This window comes from Bidens hawaiensis, unplaced genomic scaffold, assembly GCF_021521415.1.
Source record: "Bidens hawaiensis isolate Kalapana, Puna unplaced genomic scaffold, B.hawaiensis_p1.1 tig00001511_1, whole genome shotgun sequence".
Classification (NCBI taxonomy): domain Eukaryota; kingdom Viridiplantae; phylum Streptophyta; class Magnoliopsida; order Asterales; family Asteraceae; genus Bidens; species Bidens hawaiensis.
The window spans coordinates 1261198-1287791 of record NW_027491085.1 but is presented as its reverse complement, the minus strand read 5'-3'; the positions used below and the strand labels follow the sequence as shown (position 1 = coordinate 1287791).

General features: G+C 39.5%; 1 pseudogene across 1 annotated transcript; it reads left to right on the top strand.

Moving 5' to 3' along the window:
* Nucleotides 1–22168: 22168 nt before the first annotated feature.
* On the top strand, nt 22169–25369 carry LOC143580714 (E3 ubiquitin-protein ligase WAV3-like; annotated as a pseudogene). Its single transcript, XR_013143707.1, has 2 exons — nt 22169–22345; nt 23508–25369. The product of XR_013143707.1 is annotated as an E3 ubiquitin-protein ligase WAV3-like (transcript).
* Nucleotides 25370–26594: the final 1225 nt, after the last annotated feature.

The following is a 26594-nucleotide window of genomic DNA, read 5'->3' as shown; positions in this document are numbered from 1 at the left end:
TTGGAGACTAATTTCATTTGTTTGCTTATTATTGTACTAATGATATAAGTTATAAAATATATTAACTTTTCATTTATCTTTGTTAGTCTTTATATATTTTTGTATTTGATTCAAATAAGTTATGATGTCTTATAATTCATGTAAAAGTATCATTTATTTATAAGTAAAACATTTGCATTTCATTAAATTTATATGATGTTACATATATATCATGTTTTTAAATATGTTGCACCGTGTGTAACACGAGTACTATCCTAAATCAATATTGGAATCCAATGATCCTGTTTCTTTTAAGAGATTATCGATCACTTAAAGCTTGCTAATGTTAAAAAGAAAAGACACATTTGGAAAATGAAGTTAGTGATAAATGTTTTTCAATATGGTAATATCTAATTCAAACATGGTTTGTAATAAATGATTTAAATCTCTGGCCTGAAGTCAACCGAAAAGGTAAGACATTAATAATGGATATGTAACAGTTTGTCTAAATATAATATTTCATAAAATCTAAATGTGTAGACTAAAAACATTTTTTTAAACTTCTTCGTAGGATATGTGTACGCCTTCGTCCAACCAGTTCACTCTGATTTCAATTTCTGAAGATGTTATTCCTGACCGTCTTTCATCGCTTGACGAAAAGGTTATTTCTTTACCTATCGTTGATGCAAAACTCAAGCGCAAGTTGGATGTCACTTATGATGTTCATGATGACACTTGTATGTCTGCAAACAAGATGAAGGTTGACGAAGAACCAATTGTTGATGCTAATGTTGGTGAGGGAGATACCGTTAGAATGCAAAAGATATAAGATGGACGGATTTGGAATTTTCGTAATAAATGCAACGTTTTGCATGCATGTTTACTTTATTTTTTTGGTTTGAGATTGGACGTTTTTGTGTTTATTGTCCTTTATTTGACATTATCAATTTGGTTTCATTTGTCGTGTTTGAATTTCATATGGATAGCAATGAATTTGTGTTTTCCAAATGTTATGTGTTGTTTTATATTTGTATTCTCTATTCTCCTTGGTTTATAGTTCACACCAACTACTATGTTTATTCTTTCTAATGTTAATTTAAAAATAATATATTTTTTATAAAACTTTAAATTAGGGAATCTTCATCATCGTGATCTTACTAACATTACTACTTACATTGGTACTACTAACATGCAATTTGAATAATGATACACCCATATTGGACATCTACATGTACAATATTTATCATGACATATATTTTCAATATAACTTATGTTGTATTCTTTTCCTAAACTTATTTTTTATTACACTTTCACTCTTCAACATACAATTGTAACTTTTTAAATTTAATGTATATATTATAAGTTAACATTAATTATAATGTTATTAGCATAAATAATTGACTTTATTTAGCTTCATACAATTAAATACTACATTACACTTTATGGTGAAAGCCACTAATAATTATCTAACAACCACACATAACAAAACACATCATTTTACAAAATTTGATGAAAGCCATTAATGATATATAGTTTAATGTTACAAAAATTTTAAAAAGAAATGATGTATTTCCTATAACTCTATGTATTAGTTACCAAATAAGTTGAAAGAAAATAAAAGTAAGTCAAAGAATATTTATTACAATACTTATACGCAACACCAACATTTTTGTACGAGATACAACTATTTGTTTATTTATTTATTTTCAAACTTATTAACATTAATATAACTATAAGTTTATTAATCCTTTAATATTATAAAAAATAAAGTTTTAACTTATCAACATTTAAACATCTTTACTTTACTAAAACTATTTTGATTGTAAAAATGTAACATTTAGATTTGTAAAACCAACAAAAACGCGTGTTTTTCACAACTGACTTCCTGTTTTTAGAAACCTAACATTATCAACTACAAATTTACAAACGAGTTATAAATTTGAGATGTCTTTTTGAACCGTTTTTACTTTAACGATAAACAAGCATATAACAATACCGACAATTATAAATGTTTCATAAAAACAAACTACTTAATTTTAAAAACGTCATATCATAAAAAAAAATCTCATTGTATACGAAAATATACAATCTATATTTGTAATTCATATTAAATAATTTCTTACAAATTAAAGTCTGGAAAGTTAACATAATAATATTATAATATTACTATAATAAATTTATAACCATACTATCTAATATCAACTCTTCAATTTTCAAAATCCCTTTCATCTTCTTCGACAGCCGGTGTTTACACATGGTCAGCTATATGTGGCTTTATCACGAGTGAAGAGTAGAGCCGGTGTTAAAATGCTTGTATTAGATAAGGAGGGTAATGCTACAAATAAAACTACAAATGCGGTTTATAAGGAACTATTTAGTTATTTATGAAATTTTAATTTTCAAGTTTTTTTTATCTATCAAATAATTGTAAAACGAAAGTTTCTTTGTTGTTTATGAAAACTATTATGTATATAGTAATTGTAGAACCAATGTTATTTTGGTTGTACTTATGTTGAAGCAACTTTTTTTTATAATACGTTATAATAACTTATTGTCTCCTCGAGTGTTGTTGTTAAACGTTTTATATATTTCCACCCGTGTTGTACACGGGTCAATAATCTAGTATACATTAAAAATCAAAATTTAATACAAAATCAACTGAAATATTTGAATGAGTTGGGAAATTGATTGTTTAATCATAGTTTTTCTATATCAGTATTTTGTGTATGACTATACATTTTTCTATAAAAAAAACTTTTATTACACTTATATGTTACTTATGTTCTTATACCTAACACACTTATTATTCTTTTTCCTCATATCAGAGGTAGTTATTAAAGGAGTAAACAACTCAATTTGGCTTCGCCTAGAATAAAATATGACTGAACTCAGTTTGCCTTCGCCTAGAATAAAAAATGTGAGTGTTTTCGACTTGTAAGTTGTAACCAAACTATACGGGTATTAGGGGTAAGCAGAAAACCAAATTAAACGAAAATACCAAACCGAAACATTAACCGACGGTCAATTTTTTGTTTTTGTTGAAAAAACCAAATTTTCGGTTCGGTTCGCTTTTCTATTTTAAAAAACCAAAAACACCGAACCAAAACATTAACCGACGGTCAATTTTTTGTTTTTTTGAAAAACCGAATTTTCGGTTTCAATTCGGTTTTCTATTTTAAAAAAACCGAAAAAAACCGAACCGAACCGATTAATGGTGATGAAGATTATGAAGACTATGATTAAACTTTGAAGATGAACAAGATGATGAATGAAGATTAGAACTAAACATTTTAGTGTTTTTTGGTTAAGAACTTTGTTAATTTTAAAATCTATTACTCTAACAACTTTGTATACGTATGGTTCCACGTAACATTCGTCTAATTTTGTTTTTTGTGTTCAATATATTTGTGGTACTCTAATACGCTTTTACAAACCTAAAATTATCATCTTCATTTTTTAATTTTTTTTTCAATGTCTACACATAATTGAAATAAACCGACTATAACCGAACCGAAAACCAAAAAAACCGAAACCGAACGGTTTGTATATTCAAAAACCGATAACTTCGGTTTCGGTTTTACCTAAAAACCGAACCCAACCGTGCACAGCCCTAACGGATACATCATGTTTCTTAATTAACAAAAGTTAACCGTGATGATTAAAAGTTCCATGATAAAGCACAATGGAAAGTTGGCTGTTTAGATCATACGTATACGTAGTCACAACTCTTCACTCTTGGACGTTTTGCGCCACGTGGCGTCTAATTAGTATTTAAAAGTTTTTTAAAAAAAATGTTATAGTCAAAGCTCTCCTCGAAACTCTGCGACAATCATTACTCAATCATTATTTTCTTTTAATATTTCATTAAATAAATAAAAGTTATATTAAAATAAAAAAACTACGTTTAAAAAAATAAAAGAAAAGTACTTAAGGAAAAACGGCACCTAACATGTGCATGTATGCCATCAAGTTCGTATCGAAATTAGCACCGACTAGGTACGGTTACGGAGGAGTCGGTTGTGAGAATCAAGTAGTGTATATATAATTACAGTATAGTGTAATTACAAAACATCGGTAACTTTGATTTGATTACAAAACTATGTTTCCGTTGATTTGATTTTGATTACAAAGCATTGTTTATACTTTCATTAAAACTTATCACAAGGATTAAATAATCTGAACCATTAGAGTTGTGTATCACATAAGGAGTCATCAATCTCTTCTGTAATCTATCATTGTTATATCATATTAGTTCTGATTACTTGAACATACTTTTTGAAAATACATCAGCACATAGCTAGTTAATAACGCTGACGACTCAAAATATTTTTTATAAATAGTTAAGACACGAACATCGGTAACTTTGTTACGCCTAATGGGTCTGTTTCTTAAGTTTTAGCAACTAAAATACACACAAACTCTGCCGAGGCAACTCCTGTTACTATTAGAATTAACTATGTTCCATAACCACCTATGACTTCTTGATTGAATAAATAATTAAACTTAGAAAATGTAAACTAATCAATTGTTGGAATTAAAAAAAAGTTGCACAAGCACACCGTTAAAACTAATCAATTTTTGGTGTAAAAAAGAGTTGTACAATGCACACTATTAGATTTTGGATTATATCGCGCGCCCTATTTAAAAAAAAGCGCTGCTTTTTCAGTACGACAAAACGGCATATGTTCTTGTTATACGGCTATACGCTCCATTTTTGATAGGTTCAATTTAAAAAATATATGGGTTCATTTGACACCAATCTCTTTCAAGTGGCCCTGCTCCCGACTAGAACTTACGTTGTGTTTCTTTTAAACTCATATCCAAATATCCACGACTGTAGAGGTAGGGTACCAAAAAGACCCAAACACCTTTAAGTACCACCCGCGGTTCAAAGAAAGGCCTTTCGTAAGTCACCCGCGGGACACATGGATCACCCGCATATCACGATTGAGGAACAACGTCTTCATAACACACGCGGAAGCATCCTGGCATCCTCAAAAGTCATCCGCAGGACTGGACATCTGTCCGCTTGGATAACCGGAGGATAATGCCAACGGGACAGCTGTCACCACTCAACTACTCTTAGAAGAAGGTTCACGATTCTTACTTGAGGAATACGTGACATACTAACCAATGAATAAAGGACACCTGGCCAAGTTGTTATAACCGTGCACATGGCCTAGGCGTGATCTGTCCTATCATTGGGTGACAGGTGTCCAGGTTGTTATACCCATGCACATTGGACGTATAGCTCAACCTATCATAGAAGGACACGCGTACAGGCGGTTATGGAAGATCTTCTAGAAGAGGATAGCTGTCCTAATCACCTTCCTTCATCCTTCGGCTATAAATACCTTGTCAAATGATATGAGGTACACATATATTATTACTCACCTACATTCTGATTATACTTAGTCTGCTTATTTCAGTACTTTCTCCATTTACGAACGTTACTGATTCTCACGCCGGAGGGTGGTTACAGGAAGACCCCCCTCTTGTCCTTCCTGTAACGAGACTCACGGTGTCTGTTTTGCAGGTTCCGGTCACTGGACTTGGGGAAGTCATACTCATATCGTGTTAGTAATTATCATACTCTACCCTGTGGACTCATCGGATCCAGGACCCATACCCGGGGAGTGGATCTGTGTTTCTTCATTGGCGCCATCCGTGTTGTGTTAGAACTGTGATATTTTCTGTTGGTTTTTTGGTTCCTTTGATATGAGTAAACTTCTCGAAGGAGCCGACGGGAACCCCTGCACATGATTCACTTGTAACTAACACAGAAGCACCTCCGGGTCTTAGTGTTTTTGCACGCATCACGACTCCAAGTGGCCGTGCTCTTGAACGAGTCACTGCTCCGGGGTCACGAGTCACGGAAGTAACACCTGGGGGTTTTACCATAGAAAATGTTACAGCACCAACCGGTCCCACTCCCACAAACATGGGACGTGCCTTGGCACCGGAAAGTTCCAATTTGGGCAATCAAAAACGAATTACGGAAGAGACTCGCCGGAAACAGCCAGAATTAGATCTGGAAAATGATTCAGATGACTCTGGTATGGCGAAATCTCATCAGCGTAATTCTATATCCAGATGAGCATTAACTCCTGAAGAGTGGCTCCATGTGCAACAACAAAGTTTGGTGGCTGAATACGAACGAAGAAAGCGTGACGAACGACTTCACGCTCGCACCTTGGATTATGAGGAATCTCCTAAGGGATCTCCTTCCCCTCCGCCAAGAGTGAGAGGAAGTCAGATTCGTCACAGCCAACAGGCGGAGTCAGAGTTTGGCGAGCTACCGAGGCTACGTCCTCGTCCTCACATAGACATGCGGATACCATCTTACTTGGACGAGTTTGATAGTTACGATTCATCTTACCACCCGGGACATTACAACATGTATACCGGAGATAGTAGGATGAGCTCACAAGCAAGAAGTAGTCGTCCGCATGACACAGTCCGCCACACTGAATACCATAGCAATGCTGAACGAGACTTTACCAAACCGTATCGTCCCGCGGCATTCGCCGAGAAATCAAAGTTCATAGCAAGTATTGCCACAGCACCCTTTCCTATCAATGCTAAAATACCTACATCGGTGGGTAAGTATAATGGAATGACTGATCCAAGTGATAATCTCCAGAACTTTATTGCGGTAGGCGGGGTCAGTGGTTGGACGCCCCCTATTGGTGTCACATGTTCGCATTGACACTAACAGGGGCAGCAAGAGAGTGGTTTGAAAAGTTACATGACGGTGAAATTTCTAGTTGGGACGACCTGGTGAAAAAGTTTTCACAACACTTCAGCCAGCAAAAGAAACATACGCGAGACCAGTCGGAAATTTTAGATGTTGTCCGCCACGACAACGAGTCGATAGAAGACTTTATCACCAGATTCAATGATGAGAGCCTGAACATTGGCGGAATCAATAAAGACATGCTTCGTGGTGCCTTCCGCAAAAACGTCAAATGTGATGATATAGTCCGCACACTCACTGGCAGGGATGGGATGCCAAAAGAATGGGACGATCTCATGACGGCGGCAAAGGTGTATGCTAACACTGAGAAAACATTAAGAAATGGTAACCCGAAGCAAAAAATTTAAAGTCGAGTTTCAAACTCCAAGACCTAATAGACAGGCGAAAGGCCCTATCTGGTCAAGGCTTCAGCCAAGTGCGGAAGTGTTGAAACCATTCGATGCAAGATCTCTCATAGGCAATAAGAACAAGACGGGACCCTCGAACCGAGGTCCCAATAATTGGACTCCTCTTACAAAAACCCCCACCGAAATTCTCACTACAGAGAATGTGAATTTTAGAAAACCACAGCCACTGACGAGAAAGTCATTCCTCGACCCGAAAAAGCATTGTTCGTATCACGATGATATTGGTCATAATACGAACGAATGCAGAACGTTAAGAAATGAAATTGAAGCGGCTGTCAAATCCGGAAAACTTGGACACCTAGTAAAAGGTGAAAAACCTGACAATGGTAAAGCTCCCGCACGAGATATCCAGGGTCCAAGTAAAAAGCAAGTTAGAGATTTAAACGTTCATATGATACAAGGCGGGTATAACAAAGAGAAAAAGAGGAAAGAGTCCGATGATGAGGAGTGGAAGAATGAGTCAGTATTCTTCTCGTGAATAAAGGGGGGTCCGAACAATAAGAATCCCCTGATCATTACTGCCCTCTTCGGACATTATCGTTCCCGATATGTCTTCTTCGATACTGGTAGTACGTCGGACATTATGTACGAACAATGCTTTGAACAGCTTGACGAAGAAGACAAAGAAAGATTGAAGCCTATCCATGCTCCAGTATCGGGGTTTGGAGGGGAAGTAAAGCTTCCACGGGGGGTAATTTCATTTCCAGTCACTCTCAGTGATGGAGTCCATTCGAGGACAGAAGAGGTCGAATTTTTGGTTCTACCTGCAACGTCAAAACATGATATTATCTTAGTGTAAGGCCCCGTTACCGGTAGCCCTACTTTCGTGTTGGATTTACTCATAAACGCAGTTCTAAATATCAGAGTTAATTAAAACATTCGCGGAACATTAAAAACATTCAAACCATTACATTCCATAACCATAATTCTTGTCTTATCGAGCATTCATAGTCATTTAAAAACAAAACATAGTCTTTTAAAATAAATCATCATAGCAAAATCTTCAGATGCCAGCTTCGTCCAACTTTGCCATGTGTCCTCCTCAAGCTACCTGCCTCATTCTACTCACCTGCGTGCATACTAAAAGTCAGCGTAGGTTAATCACATAATCATACAATACCTTCTTACATTTCATACTTAACCTCTTAACTTTCTTTCATACACACATAAGTGCATATACTTTCATTCTTACCTTCATACTTTCTTTACATACATAATCATACGTTTTAAAGAGCCTTTCGCCCTATAACCTCACAGATATTATAAGGGTCTGGTCCCTAACATCACAGATATTATAAGGGTCTGGTCCCTAACATCACAGATATTATTAGGGCCTGGTCCCTCTCGTTACCATACAACCATTCCTTTCCTTCGTTTATTAACTTTATCGCATTCATACATGTAAGTAAATACATTATACTTACCTTATATGTAACACTACAACCTGACAGTACGTGCAATATCCGAAGATCGTTCACGTACTAACAGGCAATCACTCATACATTTCACATCATTCATATAAGGCATACACGTATCACTTAGGATAAGTGTATTAACAAACATATCGAGTATGCACACAGCCCCGAAAACATAACACAGAAGTGGGGCTAGAAACTCACCTCAATGCGGTTGCGTTCACTGTTTACGGTTATTCCCTTCTTGAGCTGTGCACGACTAACTGTATAATAATTACAGTATTAAGTACCGCTCTAGTCATCTCATTGCTACTTAATTAGTCTTACACGTCAAAGCTGCTTTACTTCATTAAATCATTACCTGGTTAGTTAACCGTTACTCATTTACCTTTAAAGGTATATTTCATAAACTGCCAAACTCCAAGGGCTGTTATGTAATTATATAATTCTTTTCTAAGTCCAGGGACCATTCTGTCTTTATATTAAACTCCTGGTTCGTTACTTTGCCCTTAACGAATTGGGTAAAGAATCACCCTCTGATTCGCTAAGCTCCCATAACGAACTAGCTAACGAATCACCCTCTGATTCGCTAAGCTCCCATAACGAACTAGCTAACGAATCACTCTCTGATTCGCTAAGCTCCCATAACGAACTAGCTAACGAATCACCCTCTGATTCGCTAAGCTCCCATAACGAACTAGCTAACGAATCACCCTCTGATTCGCTAAGCTCCCATAACGAACTAGCTAAAGAACCATCCATAACGAATCACCAATAGTTCTTATCCAGACTTTGACTCAAGGGTCAAAGTCAAAATCGTCAAGAACAACAAATAGTCAACAGATCTTAAATCTGCAATTAAACCTTCGTTTCTTAATCAAATATCACGATTTTGGTATCAACGGAATCGTCTGAACAGCGCCTACAAACCCCAACCATCAAATCGGCCTAACATAGATGTTTAAGGGGTGCAATTTAGGCATATAGGTTACGGGTTTACTTAGGTTTACAATTAACCCATCAAATGTTAGTCAATTTCCATAAGATTTGTTGTTTTGGATTCGTTTATAACAAACTAACACAGATCTATGATTTCCTTAATCAAACCGAACCTATATGAACGATTTCTAAATATAAACGTACCTTTGACGAGTCGGTATTCCAACACGAGCTGGTCTTTGATTTTGTTTTGGTTCGTCACAACGATCTAGCACCAACAATATTGGGTTTCGACTTCGGATCTTGGTTCGGGTTATAGGATGGTGTATGTGTTTTCCAAGGTGTAGGCTATGGTGTAGAGAATGGATAAAAATGGAAAGGTTTAGGGTTTAAGGGGTATTTATACTCCCTTAAGCCCATGGACCTAAGGCCCATTCCATTCCTTATTTTCCATCTTCTAAAGTCCAAGCCCATCTTCTATTAGTTTATTTATTTAAACTGACACACGACACTTTATAAAATGAACGAAATTTATTTTATTAATTCTTATCAAAAGCAGGATGTTACACTTAGGACGAGAAGCAATTGGGGATTTCAATGCTCATCCGTCCACAGCTCACGGTTCAGTAGGAATCCCAACTCGCACTGGCGTAGCAATAATTCATGTTAACCGACACTGCTTTGCAACCGAGAGCTCAAAACCTAGCAAGATTCCAAAGCAAACTGTAAGGATTGAACCGGAGAAATGGGTTTTGAACAAAAAATTTCCTGATCAAACTGTAACAATAGGACCTGCTATTTCCGAGATAGTACGAACCTTCTTAAAACAGTTATTATCAAAGAATATTGATGTTTTCGCGTGGCAACCCGCGGACATGACAGGTGTCCCGCGGAACATTGCGGAACACAAATTAAGGGTAAACTCGTTGTTTACACCAATTGTTCAAAAATAACAAAAGATGGGTCCAGAACAAACAAAAGAAATGAAAGAGCAAGTCCGGGATCTATTACAAGCTGGAATCATCCGCCCAATTCGTTACCAGACCTGGGTTGCTAAACCAGTTATTGTCCCCAAAAGCAATGGGTCATGGCGGATGTGTATCGATTTCAAAGATCTAAATAAAGCATGTCCCAAAGATTGTTATCCTTTACCAGAAATAGACCTCAAGGTTGATGCCGTGGCACCATTCAAATTCAAATGCTTCCTAGATACCTACAAGGGCTACCATCAGATCCGCATGGCAGCGGGCGATGAGAACAAAACAGCATTTCGTACTGATCAAGGTAACTTTTGCTACAAAATGATGCCTTTCGGACTAAAGAATGCGAGAGCCACATATCAACGGCTAATGGACATAACCTTCAAAGATCAATTTGGTCGGAAATTTAGAGGTGTATATGGATGATCTCGTAATCAAAAGTGTTGAGGAGGACCAGATGTTGAGAGATATTGAAGCAACTTTCGAAACCTCAAAAGGCATTAACATGAAACTGAATCCGGCTAAGTGCTCATTTGGAATGGAAGAGGGAAAGTTTCTTGGAGTGATTGTCACGGATGTGGGCTTCAAGGCCAATCCGGATAAAGTTCAAGCTATAGCTCGTATGCCCTCTTCGTCTTCCCTCAAGGAAGTTCAAACACTCAATGGTCGATTGGTCGCTTTGAATCGTTTTTTAGCAAACCATGCAGCCAAATCTCATCCTTTTATCTCAACACTAAGAAACCGCCTCAAGAAAGCACATTTCAAATGGACTGCGGAAGCAGAACAAGCTTTTGTGGAGGTTAAAAAATGTTTGATGGAACTGCCCACGTTAACAGCACCCCAAGCGGGAGAACCTTTAACGTTATACCTATCAGCTTCAGACATTGCCATTGGGGCTGTCCTTCTAACAGATCGAAAGAACGTTCAAACACCGATCTACTATGTCAGCAGAACGCTATCGGACCTGGAGACAAGATACTCCATGCTTGAAAAACTTGTTTTAGCACTGGTTTATGCTGCCCGACGCCTCCGCGTGTATTTTCAAGGGCACCCCATCAATGTCTTAACTGGATACAAGCTCAAAAACGTTCTTAGTAAACTAGAATTGTCTGGGCGATTGGCCAAGTGGGCCATCGAGCTAGGTGAACACGCAATAGAATTCAAACCTAGGCCAGCAATCAAAGGGCAAGTGTTGGCGGACTTCGTGACAGAGGTCCCGCATCACAAAGAAAAATAATGTCTGATCGAGCAACAACCCCAAGCACCTCCGGAATCAGGACAGATTTGGTCCTTATTTACGGACGGAGCTTCAAGCAGTGAGGGATGTGGCGCAGGCCTCAGGCTAGTCAATCCCGAATGCCATGAGTTTACGTATGCCATAAAATTGGACTTCAAAAGTACCAACAACGAGGCGGAATATGAAGCTTTCTTGGCAGGCTTACGAATAGCTAAAAAGCTTGGGGTTAAGCATTTGGAAGCCCGAGTGGACTCCATGTTGATAGCGGGACAGATTAATGGCACATACGAAGCAAAAAATGATATCATGGCTTCATATGTGTCACAGGCGAAGGATCTGATGCTCCAATTCTCTTATTGTAAAGTCATTCATATAAAGAGAAGCGAGAACAAATAGGCGGATGCTCTCAGTAAATTGGCTTCAACAAATTTTGAACATTTTGCTAAAGACATCCGCATCGAAACATTAGACCGCCCGTCTGTCCCGCAACATCAAGTTTTAGTGATCCAAACGGGAGTAGAATCTTAGATGACACCCATTAAAGCATACTTGTCATCCGGAACACTTCCGGAAGGGAAGACAGAGGCCCGGAAGATAAGCACAAAGCCTTGAACTATCAGATACTTGACGGTGTTCTGTACCGACGTTCCTTCCTCGGACCATTATTACGATGTGTGGACGCAGAGGACGCGAACTATCTAATCAGAGAAGTTCACGAAGGCATTTGTGGTCTTCACGCCGTCCCGCGCATGGTCGTGGCAAAATTAATGAATGCCGGATATTATTGGCCAGGGATGCATTTAGATGCTGTGAATGAAATCAGAAAGTGCGATTCTTGTCAAAGGCATGCCCCTAACACGCTACGACCAAAGAACGAGTTAGTTCCAGTCACTTCAGCTTGGCCGTTCCATAAATGGGCAGTTGACATAATGGGACCTTTCCCTGAAACCCCTGGACGGGTCAAATTCTTAATAGTAGCCATTGACTACTTTACAAAATGGGTAGAGGCAAAACCAGTTGCTTCTATAACGGCAGCAAGTGTTAAAAAATTCCTGTGGGAATTCATCATATGTCGTTTTGGCCTCCCCCTAGAGCTCGTTAGTGACAACGGGACATAATTCGCGGACAGTGGGTTACAAGATTGGTTAAATGAGTTACACATTTATCAAATCTTTACCTCTGTAGCCCACCCGCAAGCAAATGGTCAAGTCAAAAGAACCAATCGGACAATCAAAGAAGGAATTAAAGCCAGACTAGGAACTAAAAGGACGGGTTGGTTCGACGAATTGCCTCATATGTTATGGGCTTTCCGCACCCAAAGGAATTCCAGTAATTCCGAAACCCCCTTTAGTTTAACTTATGGCACAGAGGCCATGATTCCAGCCGAAATCGGAATCCCATTCGCCAGAGTCCTCATGATCGAGGATAATGATCATGAACTCCGGATGAACCTTAACCTCCTTGAGGAAAGAAGGGAATTGGCATCGATCTGCGAGCACAATTATAAACGCCAGTTGCAAAAATATTACAACTCGCGGATCCAAAAATGTGAATTCGACGCGGGAGACTTTGTCTACCGCAGTAATGAAGCCTTCGGACAAGAGCCTCCAGGCAAGTTGGCCCCTACTTGGGAAGGACCTTATAAAATTAAGAAAGTTCTACCCAAAGGAGCTTACAAATTAGAAAGGTTGGACGGGGCAGAGATCCCTAGAACCTGGAATGGGGCCCAACTGAGAAAATGCTATATCTAGTTGGTTTTTCTTTCGGCCTGCGCGCCTAACTAGATGTTGAAAACTTGTTCCTTGTAAATTTGGCTTATGCCTCAGTTATGAAAATTTTCATTTCAGTCATTTGAAACTTGTACTATTATATAATCCTTTATTCGTACACAAAGAAGATCCGCGGAAAACACTTATATTATAAAATACAAACAAAGTGTGCCGGATTCAATAATGAGCCTTCTTTATTTATACAAAAAGGGATTACAAGAGATGGAGAAGCCTAAGTAAAAAGAAAGAAAAAAAAGATCTATCTATGGCGCGGCATCTTCATACTCCGCATCATTGCCGCCCGCATCTTCCTCTTCTTCATCTTCTCCAGCAAGCTCAAGAAGAGCCTTCAACTGCTGAATGTTGTCCTCCTTATCAGCAAGCGCGGATATTTGACCCGTCCAAGAAAACTTCAACGAATCAAAGTCCTTTGATTTCTGTTTTAGAATGGCAACAGTATCCTGGCCATCTAAGATATACTCTTCAGGAAGCCTAGACGTTGAGCCAAATTGGTATCCTTCCTTAAAGCCCAGTTGGCGGCCAACTTGCTTAGAGGCTTTTAGAAGGACAACAACGCAGTTCTCAAGCTCATCACTAGCCCGAACATCGGCGATGACCTATTGAAATAATCATACATGAGTAACTCTAAAACACTTAGGTTATTTGTGGAAAAAATAAAATATATACCTTGGGGATGGCTTCCGACAGTAGCCATTTTTAATCCTCTTTGGCTTGGACAAGTTCTAACTTATGACCAGCGCATTCCAAGGCCTGTGCACGGTTCTTGGCATTAGGGTCAAGTAGACGCTTGTCCTTAGCAGCTGATTCAGCTTGAAGGGTTTCCATTAACTTGGCTTGTTCATTCATCAATTTGACTTGTTCGTCCAATTGTTTCTGGAGAACACCCCTTGCCTCCTCAGCAGCGGATCGGTAAATCCTCTCCGCCTCCAGGGCCTGATTGGCTTCTCTGGCTTCGTTAATAGCCCGAAGGGCTTCTTCTTTGGCATCGGAAGCAGAGGCCACCAAGTCGTCCCATTCCTCATTCATCGCCAGCCAGTCCCTGGTTATCTCCTAAGTAGTGGAAATATAATTTGCCACATAATACGAGTGGGGGTGTAACAATTCCTGGCGGATACTGAGGCGACGTCTCTCCTTTTCACCATGCGGAAGACTCTCCCGCAGAAATTCGTAGCATACGTCCACGTCACGGAATGTCGAATCCCGACGTAAGGACCAGTTCGGCTGATGCGGGGTAGGGTCTTCCTCTTCAGGAGTAGGAGAGGTTTGAGGAACATAATGGAACGTGCTCACCCCCTTGATCTCTAAAACGGTAAACGTTATGAGGGGGCGACACCTTGGCATGATCAGTTGTGTCGATCCCCTTGTGCTTCAAAGGAGAATCATCCGCCACAATGACCGGGTCCTTGACAGTATTAGGAGGCGGTGGTGGCGGACGAAGAGGTGAACCTTTCAAACCAGAAATATCTTCAGAAAGGTTATCCAGGTTCACTGAAAATCATTAGTGGAGGGTTAGGAATACTTCATTCCAAATAAGATAGCAAAAAAAAAGGAAGACTTTGCCTACCCAATGACGGATCATCAGCATCAAGTTGATCCAAACGAGCTTCCAAGGCAGCAGGATTTGTCTTCCTCGATTTTTTCTTCTTTACAATCTTGACTGGATTAACCTTGCATTTTCCAGCCATCTTGGAAATACCCGCATCACTTGGGGGACGATCACCCTCAGCAGTGACGTCCTCCGAGACGGGTTTCTTACCCGCCGCTACAGTGGTAACATCATCTTGGTCCGCCGTTTGGCCGGACGCAGCTCTTTGGCGGGTGAGACCTGCAATTGAGTTCACAATTTTGTTAGCATCAGCTAAAAAATTCCTTGCGCAAAGTGATGACTCTTCCCTGAACGAGAAAGAGCACGATCACCCCGCTAGAAGTAATAGCAATCACAGGTCAGGGTTTTAAAATGCCCTCACCTTTTTGGATGCAATCTTTAACGTATGCCTCACCTTTGGCATACATGGCTTCAGAAACTTTGGGTTCCGGACGAAGCGTCGTGGGAAACACAAAGTTAGAACTGTTACGCTCAAGAAAGGGGGCATCTCTTTTATCAATCGGACGTTTACATAAAGAAAGATATAACGTGAAACTTACTCTTGTTGGTCATTTCGTAGTACAGTTCCAGCTTGGGGAATGGCCATAGACGGCTCATCTTGGCGCTTACCATCGCCCCCTCATGAATTGGGCGTAAAGGAGTTGGCGTGGAAATCATTGTTTTGTACCACGCCTGGCCCTCATGAGCACTGGCAAGAACCACGGGCATGGGGGCATCCGACTTACGTTTCGTCATCTTAAAAGGAATGACGTCTTCACGGATCCAGAAAAATTTTGGCTTCCAGCCATGGAGACTGCGGAGCCATTCCGTCTCGATGGTCCTTTTTTCGATGGATGCGAAACTGTACCATCCACACGAAAGGTCATCTTATAAAACACGGCAAACATGCCAACAGTCGGATCGAGGTTGCGGGATTGGCAACAGAACTCGAAATGCTGAATCCTCAACATCCCGAAAGGATGGATCTGGGAAAGATGAATCCCATAAGTCATCAAGATTGACTCGACAAACTTGGTCACTGGGATCCGGAAGTTCCCTGTTGTAAAGTGGTCTATGTATACAACCATTTTCTTTGAAGGCAGATCACTGGCAACAGCACCACTAGCAGGACGCTCCAGTTCCCACTCCGTCGTCAACCCATATACGTTCACAACGTCATTATAATCTTCTTCTTTAAGACAGACTTCAACCTCGTCGATAATGGGGGTGCTTTTCTTTTCTTTAGCCATTTGAATAAAGTCTAGAGATGAAGATGAAGAAATTTCAGAATAGAAGAAGAAATCACAGAGAAGATTAAAACGTCTAGAGCGTTTGAGAGAAATCTGAAAGTGATAAAGATTAAATGGAAATCACAAGGGTTATATTTATACCCATCGCAACTAATGCGATCCATAAAGTGACAGATGAGAGAGAAACCGCGGACCGCCAGAAGGCTGACACGTCAGGCGGGAAAATTCAAGATAATGCAAACAGACTATTAGTGGCGTCATACACGTCTTGTCAGTTTCCCTCAAGAAATTTCTCTCTCCGCCACGTCGGCATAGTCATCTAAAAAATTCAAACAATTCAAAAAGTTGAAGATTTCAAAGATATCTTCTAAAAAGATATTTTCTTTGAACAAAAGAATATTCACAAAAGACAAAAGTTTTTCTCATTAATTATTTAAAAGATAATTACAAAAAGCGAGAAAAAAATTACAAGTTACAAATATCTAAGTCTATCCTAAGGATTCGAGGACGTTGGGTCTTCCAGATCCTTTAAGGAAACATCTTCGGAAGAATCGTCCTCAGACTCTTCACCGAGATAGACCTTCAAAAGTTGCAAACCGTCATTTGCGGAAGCAAATTCCTGAAGCATTTCTTGTAAAGGAAAGACCAAAGCATCATGCTCTTTAACCCGATTAATACGATCTTGTTTGACATTTACACCATGAAGCGGATGATCTTTAAATGTACGACTGCTTTGTGCATAATTCACCCCTTCATGAAAGCCTGCCACACGCCCAAGTGAAGAGGAAGCAGTCATCAGATTGGCAAAACTGTCATTAAGCTCTTTACTTCCCTTGACATGGCGGATGACCTGCGGAGGTAGAAATATAAGTTTCCAATACCAAAAATAAGAAATAGACAACAAGTGTTGAAGTATGACTTACAGCATCAACTCCACGAGTAAGAAACCACTGCCGGTCCTGCTCCGCACGTTCTACTCGCATCAGGAGTTCTTTGGACTCCGTGGTCGCTTTCTCATGAGCCTGAAAGAGCGAGTTATAGGCAGTTTGAATCTCAGCCGCACTTTGGTCCTTAAGATCGGCCCGCTCCTTCTGCAATTTTAGCTCGGCTTCAAGATCATGGATCCAGGCACCTTGAAAAGCAACTTGATTTTCCAATACTGAGTTCGCTTCTTGGGCCCGGACTAAATCGTCTCGATCTTTTTGAGCCTTTGCCCGATCAGCTTCACGAATAGAGTTTTTCCTTTCACAGGCTTCTTTCCAGCGGCGGGCAACGTCAACATTACGGTCCTGCTCGCTCTTAAGGGCATTCTCCGCTTCAGCTTGCTTCCACTTAGCAGTTTGGGCAGCAATACGGTGCTCCTCAGTTTCTTTTTTAGCAGCTTCAGTGACCCGCCGAGCTTCCCCCACTTTCCCACTAAGTGTACGCCACTCACTTAAGACCTCCTGGCTACCGGCCAAGGCATTAGCTAGATGGTAAGCTACATTCATGTGAAGGTCATGGCGGGAAAGGTCACGTTGATATGCCATCTCAGCGGGTGGCGTACAATGTTCAACAAAATCCATACAGGTTCTAGTATGGGAGAACCGTGACCCGTTAGTAATACCCCCATGGAGGGACAAACAATTCATGTCTGTCACCCAGACCCGTGTCCCCATAGTAACGGGAACCCGAAGGTTTAAAGCGAGCTGGGGTTGAGAAAGGCTGTTGGGGAGGAGACTTCTCAGTCCTGTAACCCTCCTCGTTAACAGCAGGATTGTCCTGCTGATCGCCAGCACCACCCCCAGCCTGGAAAAGATAGTCAAAGCGAGTATCGGTTTCAGACTGGACGTTAGCCCCCTCCACAGTGGCAGTATCAATCGGAGGGGTTGGCACTCTTCCTTCTGCGACATCCTCAACTAAAGGTGAGGATGGTTAAACCCCCGCGTTAATGTTGTCAGGAGGAGCCAGAGGCTTGTCCTCCACATTCTTTCCCGGAGAGGGGGATAATTGTTGTTCAGCTTGAGGAGTTGGTGTGGGCAACTTCTCAGAAACATCTTCCCCAAAGATTAGTGGATCTACAAAAACAATAGCTATTTTTTAGCTACACAACTTATGAAAGTATAACATTTAAAAAGATTAATACATACCTTCTACCGTGTCAAGACGATCGGCGAGACTATACTGTGGCTTCTTTGGACGATGGGTTTTTCGTTTCTTCTTTGAATGTCCCGCCTCAGCATCCGCGGTCTTCACACTTGCATGTCCCGCTTGAAACGCCATAAACGCTCTCTTCTTCTCTAACTCTGCCAACAAATGGGAGACAGAAGAGGGTTCAGTTGTATCATCATCAGATTTCCTCTCCCTTTGGGAGACCGAGAAATCAGAAGCATCACCATCATCATCATCGCTTGATGATAGAAGGGCGATCGTCCCGTCAGAAGTAATAGCAAAAAGCGGAGAGGGGTTTAGAACATACGCACATGTCTCAAAGGTGGCATTCGAGACAATAGGCTCAGCCCGCACCTTCTTTGAAAAAAGGAAGCGGGACTTAGTCTTCTCAAGAATAGGCATGTCACCGGCATCCCGGATGCCATGTCGGACACAACCTCTATCCTCAAAAAGGGCATTAACCATAGAACCTCGACCTGAGAAGATAAAGAATTTAATCATAAATACATCGCAAAGAGAGGAAAAAGAGCAAGAATAACTTACGTTCGAATAAATCAACAAAAATGGGCTCCGTAAATTCGGAGGCCCATAAGCGACTCATGCCCGCCCACACCAAAGCTTCTTCCGGTAGCGCCCGCATTGGCGTTGGTTCCATCGTAAGGATACGAAACCACTCACGTCCTTCGTGAGCAACCGTAACAACATCCGAAAGATGAGAGTTCACCGAACGGCGGACCATGGCAACGGATACCACGTCCTCAGAAATCTAAAAAAATTTACAGCGCAAGTCAGAAGGCACCTTCTCGACCTCGTATCCAATACTTCGGTCAGAAAATCCCTGGCAGGTATAACAACCATCGCGGAAGGCAAGACGGTAGAACACCGGGAACCGATCAACATGGGGCACCAGATCTCGTGCTATGCAGACACATTCATAGTGTCGAATTCGCATCATAGCACGCTGATGTAGTTGGGATAAATGAATACCATAAGCGGTTAACAGGTTCATAAGGAATTTCATCAAAGGAAGACGAAAGTTCCCACAAGTGAAGTAATCGGCATAGACAGCCATCTTCCCAGGAGGAGATAGACTGGCTATTGAACCCGGTGAAGGAAACTCTGGTTCCCATTCCGATGGAATGCCATATGTCTCCAGCAGTTTCTCATATGCTGAATGGTCCCAAGAGACCTCTATCTCATCAACTCCTGACTGAACGTTCGACATCGTAGATGATGTTAGCAAAAATATTATAAGAAAGTTCAATGTTTTATCAAAGGAAAAGCAAAGAGATAATCAGAGAATAAAAGCGATAAAACTTCAATTAGAAGATGTCTCTCACTATTTATACCCATCGCAATTAATGTGATGGGATATGAACAGTAGAGAGAGAAAGTCATCACCCAATTAATAGCTAACACGTCACGCGGGAAATTCGAAAAAGCGAAAAAGTTGCACAGTCGGGTACAGTGACAGCCGTCGAAAACGTTCCATCATCTGTCCACGCTCCTGCGAGTGGTCAACTTGTCCTTTTTTCATGATTATCCATTCCAACAAAAGATATTTTCTACCTAACTTCAAAATTCAAAAATCCCCAAAACTCATTGAAGTCCAAAATTTCACCCGCATAAAGACTTCACGCTGAAGAAACACTGGACTGGGGGGACTTGTAGAGGTAGGGTACCAAAAAGACCCAAACACCTTTAAGTACCACCCGCGGGTCAAAGAAAGGCCTTTCGTAAGTCACCCGCGGGAAACACGGATCACCCGCATATCACGATTGAGGAACAACGTCCTCATAACACACGCGGAAGCATCCTGGCATCCTCAAAAGTCATCCGCAGGACTGGACATCTGTCCGTTTGGATAACCGGAGGATAATTCCAACGGGACAGCTGTCACCACTCAAATACTCTCTAGAAGAAGGTTCACGATTCTTACTTGAGGAATACGTGACATACTAACCAATTAATAAAGGACACATGGCCAGGTTGTTATAACCGTGCACATGGCCTAGGCGTGATCTGTCCTATCATTGGGTGACAGGTGTCCAGGTTGTTATACCCATGCACATGGGACGTATAGCTCAACCTATCATAGAAGGACACGCGTACAGGCGATTATGGAAGATCTTCTAGAAGAGGATAGCTGTCCTAATCACCTTCCTTCATCATTCGGCTATAAATACCTTGTCAAATGATATGAGGTACACATATATTATTACTCACCTACATTCTGATTATACTTAGTCTGCTTATTTCAGTACTTTCTCCATTTACGAACGTTACTGATTCTCACGCCAGAGGGTGGTTACAGGAAGACCCCCCTCTTGTCCTTCCTGTAACGAGACTCACGGTGTCTGTTTTGCAGGTTCCGGTCACTGGACTTGGGGAAGTTATCCTCATATCGTGTTAGTAATTATCGTACTCTACCTTGTGGACTCATCGGATCCAAGACCCATACCCGGAGAGTGGATCTGTGTTTCTTCAACGACCAAGAATGACCAAGTACAATGATCGTTGTCATGTGTGACGTCGGTCATTGACATCACATTCATGGCAACCTCAAGGGTTAAGTTAGTTGGTTTAATATATACTTTTTTAAAAGATTGATTTACATGGAAACTTACACTATAAATCCATCGGTAGACTTAGAAAGTTACCTATGTAAAAAAATAGTGATAACAATCCAGCAAGATACCTAATTATTTTTACACACACATACACTATTAACAAATACTAGATTTATGTCGGATTTCCAAACACTCTTGTAAAAAAATAGTGATAACATAAAAAAAAGAAAAAAAAGAAAAAAAAGAAATTTGCTTTAAACATAATTATTTTACAAATAAATGTGTAATTTCATAATTTTAAAGTGATAACATACATTGGAGGTGTAACCATAAACACACTAATCGTGTTCATGTTAGTATGTCTAATATAGTTTTTGTATCCACGCCATGCATAAGTTGATGTGAACTTATTAGTTTTTTTTTTTATTTTTCTTTTTTTTTTTGAGTTCTAACTATCATGAAAACCCATCAATTCATCAACATATATACACATGTATAACACCCAGGCCAGGAGAGGCTTGGAGGGCCTGCGAGTCACACCAATCGGTCGGGGCACATAAGTTTCAGGGGCACAAATTTTATTTCTACATATTACATATATGTTTTTTTGTGTTAAAAATAAGGCTATTTGCAATGGTTTATGAGATAATTACATGCTTAGAATGGTTTTTACTTATAATAAAGTTTTATCCATGTATGCTAGCGAATAAAAAATTTCCATGTATAATAAAGTTTTATCCATGTATGCTTAGAATGGTTTTTACTTTTTATTTTGACTTAGCCAGGATATTTAAATTCTCAGAGACGGCCCGAACCTAAACCTACTAGGCTACGGGCTACCACCTTTTTATGATATATGATATATAATATAGATTTATGACATTTTCTAAAACGACGACTAGAAAAATTGCATATTCCTGCCTAAACATATATACGTATCATAATGTGAGGTGCAACAAAAGTAAACAAACTCAAACCGACCCTTACCCCATCCCCACTGGCCATGCCACCGCCCCCCCCCCCCCCCCCCAACTCTCACTATTTATGTCGAATTTCAGCACGTAAATATATACAATCAACACCACACCTTTCATTGTTTACTTTTGGTGAAATGGATAGTGAATGGATCAAAGTGGAGATGGCTCTGGGGTCTAGCTCCTTTGCTTATGCGCCTACGGCTGATACAGATCATGTCTCACCACCGCAACCGAGCCCCGGAGCCTCTGTGACATCGTCTTCAACCTCACACTTGTCTAAAAGTTTAAGTGCATCTTCAAGTTCTAAGGTTTCTTCTCAAATTCAAACTATTTTCAAAATCTTGATTGATTTATTAATACTTTATTTTTGGGATTTCATAATCCATGCACATTGAATATTAAGTTTGTTTGTTTGATTTATTTTTTACTTTTATTTGTGTGGACTAAGGTGTTTGGCAAACCATAAGGCGTTATGAATTTTAACTTATGGAGAAGACAAAATAAAGGGGTTTTGAAAAATTAGAAATCTCTAATTTATTAAACCCTTACTTACATCCTCACTTCACAACTAAGCAATCCAAAACACTTTATAAAAAAACAATTTATTGATTTATAAAAACATGTTCTTTTTGATTAATTTACATGAATAAGTTAAATCAAACACTTTTTGAAAAACAATTTTTTAATATAAGTTGTTCCAAATACTTTTTTACAAATTTCTTTTTAAAAGGTTATAAGTTAATAATTTCTTTTTTGTGTTTTGACTTTTTTTTTTCCTATTAACACGAGTAAGGAAAAACAATACTTTTTGTCGAATGTCAAACTATTTTGTCCAATTATAATTTACTTAAATACCAACTTTTTTTAATCAATTTATTTTATTAGTTATTACTGTATAATTTATCAAAGAATATAGACTGAAACTAGTTAGGAGATGTGAGTACACACTCGTTCATGATATGATTACATTTATTTCATTACGCAATGAAAGCTTGGTAGTTGCATCATAACTGCACGATTGGAAAACAATTGCGTTAAGAAATGGTGATCAGTGGGAACTGATGATCACATCAGCCGTAATTAAGATTAGTGAAAACCGACCGTCAGTTACAACTGCTACATGGTTGCACTATGAACTATGAAGTAGTGTAGTGGCAACCGTGAGCATTGCAACTTGGCCGGGGCAACGGCATATAGAGTTTCTGCTAACGGTTTTACCAATGGTCCAACTGTCAACTGCTAAAAGTTATAACCACCAAACAGTTATACTCTTTTTTGTAGTACACACGTTTAAGTTCATTCGTCTAATAATGCGCAATACAACCATACAGACATGTTAAAAAATTTGAAGCAAAATATGATATCAAACCAGTTTGGATTCAATATATAAATATCAATTCATATAAACTTTGTCCTTGTAAATTATATAACCTTTTTATAATGACTTGAAATTGAATTATGATTTTTCAGATATGTGCAATATGTTTAGCATCAATGAAACTTGGTGAAGCCATATTCACATCAGAGTGTGCACATTCATTCCATTTTCATTGCATTGCTTCAAATGCCAAACAAGGAAACCAAATATGTCCGATTTGTCGAGCAAATTGGAAACAAGTTCCACTGCAAGCTTCAACCAGTCCCCAAAATTCGTCACAAGATAATCCAGTAACCCGACGGCCTTTGACACGGCTTAACTCCAACCGCCACACTCCCGCTACAAATTTACCAACCAACGAGCCTGCTATGTTCAACGATGACGAACCCTTGGATCTGCATACTTCAACCACGAATGATAATACATCAGACGGGTCATTTTTGAAAAAGGTGCTGCTCAAAACATACACCGAGCTTCCGGCTGTGCCTCGGTTCAGTACCATTGAAGATTTTATGGTTTTAATCCATTTAAAAGCTCCTGTTTCGACTTCTTCACGGGCTGCAGTGGATCTTGTGACTGTTTTAGATATTAGTGGTAGTATGGCGGGTACAAAGTTGGCGTTGCTTAAACGAGCAATGGGTTTTGTGATACAGAATCTTGGACCGGCTGATCGGTTGTCAGTGATCGTGTTTTCTTCCACTGCCCGACGCCTGTTTCCGCTAAGGAAAATGTCGGATACAGGGAAGGAAAGCGCGCTCCAAGCTGTTAATTCATTGGTGGCAAATGGCAGGACGAATATAGCCGAAGGGCTGAGAAAAGGCGATAAAGTGATGAAAGACCGCCGGGAGAAAAACCCCGTGGCGAGTATAATTTTATTATCCGACGGGCGGGATAATTATGCTGGTGACCAGACAAACCACCAGTTTCGTTTCCAGAAGGTATTGATGTTTCGGTACACGCTTTCGGGTTTGGGAAAGACCATGATGCTTCGTTAATGCACTCGGTTTCTGAGATGACGGGTGGGACGTTTTCGTTTATTGAGACCGAAAGTGTAATCCAAGATGCGTTCGCTCAGTGTATCGGTGGACTCTTGAGTGTAGTGGTCAAAGGTTTGCAAGTAATAGTTGAAAGTGCGAACCCGAGCATTGGGATTCGATCTCTAAAAACCGGTAGTTATACGAGTCATTTGACAGCCGATAGGAAATCGGGGCGCATTGAGGTTGGGGATTTGTATGCTGATGAAGAACGGGATTTTATCGTCTCGGTCAACGTCCCAAAGGAGACGAATTTGACTTTTTTCAATGAGACCTTGTTATTGAAGATACATTGTTGTTATACCAATCCAATGACTAATGAGACGGTGAATTTAGTGAGTGAAAATGTTACGATTCGAAGACCGGAAAGTGTTGGTAATGAAAATGTTGTTTCGGTTGAAGTTGATAGACAGAGAAACCGGTTACAGTCAGCAGAAGCCATGGTGCAAGCAAGAACCGCAGCCGAAGAGGGTGATATGACACGCACAGTTAGTATAATCGAGAACTTTAGGAATGTTCTCTCTGAAACGGTGTTGGCTAAATCCGGAGACAGTCTTTGTATGGCACTAGATGCCGAACTTAAGGAAATGCAAGATAGATTGGCAAGTAGGGATGTCTATGAGCGTTCGGGAAGAGCTTATGTGTTATCTGGCCTAAGCTCACACGCCTCGCAAAGAGCCACAACTCGTGGGAACCCGAACAATGGTTCTAGCCAAGTTCAAGCTTATCAAACTCCATTGATGACCGAGATGCTAACTCGGTCCCAGGCTGATCCGTTTCAACCCGCTCTATCATCACAAAAGCAACCTGCTAGACCAAGTTAACGTTTATCGACTATTGTGTTCGAATTCATGATTGTTAGATCATATTACTAAGCCTATTGTGATTATATAGCATATGATATAGTATAGAAACTCTAGTGTAAATATTTGCTTTTCCCTTGCATTGTATTATTATTTATATAGACGTGAGCAATACATAAAACCTAATTAACACATCAATCAAAAGGCCTAAAAACGAATATCGGTATTGGTTTCGATAATATTGATACAAGGACCGATGTTGCTAGGTCGAAAGATAACGAAACTGATTTCAGTAATAATGTTACTAGTATCAATGTTATAACTATATGGTTCGGTTTTTCATGACACCAATACGCAAACTTAGCCTCCCACTGGGTTGGTTTTTAGCGATACAATATATCCAAGCATATTTATTTGATAACTAAGGGGGTGTTATTGTAACACCTTTGGCTTGCCTCGACCGTGAACATGAGAGAATTAGGCTTAATGCTAGTGAATGAAAGAAAAACTCCATTTTAAGCGTGCTCATGTTGGAGTAGTTCCATGATGGGTGACCTCCTCGGAAGTCTTCATCTGGACAACCAAAAACAAACATGTGAGCTTTTCGTGAACAAACTGGACAATATTGGTGGTGCGAGAAGCCGAATGTTACAATTATCAACATTCTTAATTGTCGTTACTTTTCCATAACTTTGTAGTTGTATTGACCACTAACCACCTTATACACCTTATAGAGTCTTTTGTACGAACACAAGACATCTCACATGAAATTATAACTTTGTCGGCAAGGTCGGACAATTAGTTAAATTAACTTAATTGTCTTTCTCTATAACTAAAAAAATGAATTGTTTTTTTAAGGCTAATATGTTAATTTTTTGAGACTCGATTAGACCTTTAAGTGTTTATGAAACGTTGTCTCAGCCACTGAGCAAATAATCCAAAGACAAAAAACACTTTAGTGTTTATTATTGAAACCGAACAATTATAAAAATTGAGAATCTAAAGCGATGATTTTATGTTTGATTTTGACTTATAACCGAATCAAACAGATTCATCATGTCTGTAAATGAAGAAAAGTTATTGATGATGATTAAAAGTTACATGAGAAAAGTTAGTATAATGGAAAGTTGGCTCATGGTTGATTGTATAATTTGTATGTTTGATTTAATGTGGTGTTCACCTTTTGTCACAAACTGGCCCATGCCACAATGGCCCCATATCAACAACATGATTATTATGGCCCATGTTCATTATGCTCATTTGACTTCTAACAAAAAATTCTTACTTCTTAAAAAACCAAAAATAAAAGTTAACTGTTATGTTATATACTTATATGTTTACA